Source organism: Lactuca serriola, chromosome 7 (genome assembly GCF_051521515.1).
Source record: "Lactuca serriola cultivar US96UC23 chromosome 7, Lser_US96UC23_V15, whole genome shotgun sequence".
NCBI classification, from domain to species: Eukaryota; Viridiplantae; Streptophyta; class Magnoliopsida; order Asterales; family Asteraceae; genus Lactuca; species Lactuca serriola.
In genome coordinates this window covers 79681424-79686715 of record NC_136414.1, presented here as the reverse complement: position 1 = coordinate 79686715, position 5292 = coordinate 79681424, and the positions used below count along the sequence as shown (strand labels likewise).

Genomic DNA, 5292 nt, shown 5'->3' with positions numbered 1-5292 from the left:
AAGAAGCGGATCCGAGAAGATATGGGTCCCGGTTTAGTCCAACCCGCAATACCTGCCACTGCCACATTTGAGCTGAAGGGACGCATATTGACCTCACTGAAGGACATCCCATTTTTCGGGAAAGATCATGAGGATGCTTTTAAGCATCTAGATGAAGTCAACGACATTGCAGATTACTTCAATATCCCAAATGTCAACAGAAACACAGTCTTGCTTAGGATGCTTCCCATCACTTTCAAAGGAGCTGCTAAGGAGTGGTTAAAAGCACTCCCACCGGGTACAATCACCACTTGGGCTCAAATGCGTGAGAAATTCCTGGACCAGTTTTGCCCGCCATCCAAGATAGCCAAACTCAAGAAGGCAATAGCCAACTTTGAGCAACAGCCGGGGGAGTCATTATACGAAGCATGGGAGCGGTACAAGGGCTTACTCAGAAATTGCCCGCAACATGACCTAAATGTGCAGCAAGAGATGTCAATCTTTTATGATGGGGTCAATGTGATGACAAGACAACTCCTTGATTCTCAAGGACCGTTGACAAAGAAAAATCCAAGGGAGGTCAAGGAGCTAATTGAAGAATTCGCGAAATACTCCTGCAAATACCATAACCCGAGGCAAGATGGAAGCAAAGGCGGTGGAGGGGCCCAAATTGAAGAAATTGCAGCTGTCATGGCCATGCTGAATAACATGGAATGCAAGATAACACAAATGGACCAGTCGATACATGCCATAAGAGTGGGGTGCGAGCGATGCAGTGGTCCACACTTGACCAAGGACTGCAACGTGGATGAGTTTGGGAACAGAAAAGCTCAAGTGTGCTACTCTAGTGGGGATAAGTTTCATGAGGACTGGAGGAAACCGAAGAAGGAGTTGCTGCCATATGAAGAGTATAAGAAGCAAAAAGAAGAGAAGTATAGGCAGACAGGTCAAGGCCTTTATCAAAAGGAGCAGCCACCAGCCGAGAAGAAACCCAACCTAGAGACCATTTTGATGAAGTTTATGGAGGCTTCGGAAAAGAGACATGATGCCACGGATTCCGCTATCATGGAACAACAAACATTGATAAAGAATCAGCAAGCCTCCATCCATAACCTTGAAGTACAATTTGGTCAACTAGCCACTTTAGTTCATGAAAAATTGTCCCCGAAGAATCTCGAAGTAAAGGCCCAATCTCACGTAATGGCCATCGATATTGAAGAAGATGCAATATCTGAGTTCCTGGAGGCATTGGAAGAAGAACCGCAGCAGCCTAAGAAATCAAGGATCGAAAATGGAGAAAGTGCTGAACCAGGCTCGCCACGACGTGGCACTCCTCTGGCCATGACGTGGCGCAAGTCTGATCAAAAATCCTTTGAGCCCAATCCAACTTATCATCCACCTCTGCCATTTCCCACCCGAGCTACCCTCAGTCAATTGGAGAAGGAGCATTTGGAGTTCGTAAAGCATGTGAAGGGGATCCCAATTAATACTCCCTTTGTTGAGTCCTTATCCAAAGCTCCCGAGAACCAGAAATTACTGCAAGACTTGATAGATACGCGAAGGCAATTAAAGAAGCAGTCTATAGTGATTCTAAGTGAACAAACTTCAAAAGCTGTGTTGGGAGAAACACTAGAAAAGATGGGGGATCCTGGACGCCTCACTCTTCCATGTGAGTTTGGAAATAAAATGAAGGTTAATGCTTTATCCGATTCTGGGGCTAGCATTAATCTAATGCCTTTTTCATTTTATCAAAAGTTGGAGATTCAGAAGATGAAGGCTACAAAAATGAAGATTCACATGGCGAACCGTTCGGTGACACAACCCCGAGGTATAGTGGAGGATATTTTGGTGAAAATTGGAAAATTTGTTTTCCCAATAGACTTTGTAGTCTTGGACATGAAAGAAGATCCGGATGTTCCGATAATCCTTGGTCGGCCATTGCTTAACACTGCTGGTGCCCTTGTTGATATCCGCAAGTCCAAGCTCACTTTGAGGGTTGGAGATGAAAGAGAAGTCTTTGGGATAAGAGATGACTTTCAAGAAGATAAAGAAGAGGTGTTCACAATTAATGAGGAGAATGAACTAGAAGATCTGGAAAAGCTTATGGAAGAAGAGATAAAGGCAGTTCATCAAGTCAAGAGGACAAAACCAAGGGCATCTGTTCCGTATTTGCTTGAAGTCATAGCTTACAAGAGCCCGCCTTCTTGGGTGAGCGAAGAGGACGAGGAAATGACAAGTGATGAAGAGGAAGTTACTTCAAGAGTAACAAGGCCAGTGGTGAAAGAAGAGGAGAATGCTATGGAGTGCAAGGAACAAACGAAGGGCACAAAACGCAAGCTTGAAGAAGATGGAAAAGCTAAAAAGGAAAATTCAAAGAAGGTGTATAAAAGGAGAGTTCAAGCTTATAAACGGCGGTTCAAGGAACAAAAGATCCTGGTGGTAGACTCTTCCGAAGATTCAACATAGAAGGCACGGAGTCCGGCTCAAGACTCCAAGAAAAAGAAGCGCTTCTCGAGAGGCAACCCGAGTTTGGTTTGCATTTTCTTTTTAAAATTTTCTTTTCTTTCTTTTATTTTTAATTAGGAAAAACATCAATTCATCATCTAAAAAACTGGTAATTAGAGAATTAGCTGTAGGGAACTTTAAATAATGAATGATATGCAAAGAAATTAGTTAATATGATAAACCTCATTAAAATTTTGCATCTGGCAGTTTCCACGATGTGGGCATAGCCAAGCCACGTCGTGGGTCGAAATGGAATACGCGATTCTAAAACAGATTTAAAGTCCACGACGTGGGCATAGCCAGCCACGTCGTGGCCTTTAAAAATCAGGGGGGACCATTTCCTTAAAACCCTTTGACCGATAATTCTCATTCCCCACTTGGAGGCTGCCGCACGAACGGAAGCATTATAACCCCACAACCAATTTCTTATTCTACTTCCAATTTCCTTGCAAGATCTTGCCAATTAATCTATTTGGTACGTGTTTTACTCATTATTTTGTAGTAATTCTTCCAATTTCAAGTTTTCATGGTTAGGGTTTGTATGATTCACGAAATTGGTTGAATCTAGTGGTTGATTTTAGATTAAATATCCCTTTAATGGTCATAGGAACAAACCCCGACCATTGATTTTAGTAGATACTACATGCATATAGTCCGATCTTGAATCTGTGACCGACACGACCCACGATGTGGCGCAGCCTGGCCACGTCGTGACTTCTGTGAACAAGTTTAAATTGTTTAATGTGTTGGTTGTTTGCTATTTTGGTTTGCTTTTGTTTGCAGAAATGGGACCACGACGAGCTGTTCCGCAGGAGGAAAACCCGATAGATGTAGCAAGCATACATCCCTTATACCAGTTTCCTCAAAACATTCCCCGACCGTTGCTAACAACCTACGAGACTCGGCTTGGATGGTTATACAATAGGGAGTTTGCAATAGCCCCAATTATTGATTGGGGATGGCTTGGTAGAGTGGGAATGGTAGCGGAGTTGGAACGTTATTGGTTAAAGACTTATGTTGGAGATCAATTTTCGTTCACTTGTCACGGGTGGAGGAATTTATTCTCCATTCAAGAACCCGTGTACCGGGAATTGTCGGTAGAGTTTTTCTCTACCGTGTGCTTCGAGGAACGTACCCTTGATGTCACCTACAACCGGGCACTTGTGTTTCGTTTGGGGGGTGTATATTGTGAGTGTAGTCTTCGGGAATTTGCTTGGCTTATGGGGCTCTATACGGAAGTGGAGACGCAATCTCTGTTTTTTATCCCTTTCTTGCTTGGATGTGTGCGGGATTTTGCTCTGGGTACTTTGGATGTGCAGTTTTGGCGGGGCATTTCTAACCATGAGTACAACACTCGTGACTCGAGTGAGTCACAAATTCGGAATCCTGTTTTCCGATTTTTGCACCACCTTATCACGTTTTCAATCAATCACAAGCATCATGGTGATAAGGTCCCCATCCAGAATCTATTTTATTTATGGACTCTTATTACCCCGGGGGTTTGCTGTGATTTGCCTTATATGTTGGCGAGGTTTATGGGGAAGAAAGCGGCCAATTCTAGGCCTGGGAGCCCGATTACTGGGGGGCATTTGGTTACTCGCCTGGCTAGGTCATATCATATTTTGACCCATCACTTTGTGAGGAATCTTACTCGATTCCCGGACACAGACTTGACCATTCAAGTCTTGGGTGTGAAGCGAGCGGTGGTGAATATCGGGGGTCGTTTTGTTATACCGCCGATTAATGACGAGCAGGAGGAGGTGCAGCTGGGACAGCAACCACCAGCCAGACCGAGGCGTCGGAATGTGCGGGCTAGAGGTGAAGTCGAGCGAGAGCGTGCTGCTTCGCAGTATGTGCAGGGAGTGCCCACCGACCCTTTTTCAGAGTTGGGTGGGAACATATTTGGATAATCTACGGGGGCATGCTATTTACCATACCCAGCTTACTGAGGGTATTTATTCGCATTTGGGTGTGACCCGAACACCTTCTATGCCACCATAGTATCCCTATTTTCCGATATGGGAGGAGCTATGGTGTCCGCAGAATGACGGGGCAGGGCCAAGTGGAGCTCAAGATCAAGACGATGATTGATTTTATTTCTTTTGTTTTGTTTTTGAGTAGTTTTTTTTATGTCAACTTTGGTGTGTAAAACATTATTAAACTATGATGTTACTTTTTGTTTCTTTTGGGTTGTTCTAATTTTTCAGATTAGCGTTGGAATTCTAAGGAGCATAAAGGGTAACTATCGAGTCGTGTTTGTCTAGTCAAGGAAGCTTAGAGTCGTGAGTCGGAACCCACAATTCAAGATAAGTGTGGGGTATTTTAGGAGAGAGGTTATAGTTGGGAAATATATTTACATAGAAGCGTCGGAAACCAGTTAGCCATTGGTCAAAGCTGCTAGAGTAAATAAAGCAAACAAGTCATTTTCTGCTGATTCCAATTTCCACGACGTGGACTCCTTATGCCACGTCGTGGCGCTCTTGCCGTTTAAAGAAATTCAGCATTTTGGTGTTCGTGGTTTTAATCCATATCACGACGTGGCTAGTAACCTGCCACGACGTGACCCACTTTATCATTGGCCACATTTTTCTTTACAAATACCCATTTTGACGAATTGAAGTTTCGAGTCATGTTCGTGGTCAACCAGTTCTACACCAAGTTTTTATTTTGGAAGTCCAATTGCACATTTTCCACACTTTTGGAGATGCTCACGCCGCTATCCCAGGGGAGTCTGTTCCTTTTTCTCCCTTTTCTTTAATTTTGATTTATTTTTATGCATACAATGAGGGCATTGTATGAAATAAGTGT

The 5292-nt window shown here is 43.7% G+C and overlaps 1 non-coding gene across 1 annotated transcript; it reads right to left on the bottom strand.

Annotated features, from left to right (window-relative positions):
* Positions 1-348: 348 nt before the first annotated feature.
* Positions 349-455, bottom strand: LOC145065098 (small nucleolar RNA R71). The gene has a single exon (XR_013688249.1). It is a non-coding gene; the product is annotated as a small nucleolar RNA R71 (small nucleolar RNA).
* Positions 456-5292: the final 4837 nt, after the last annotated feature.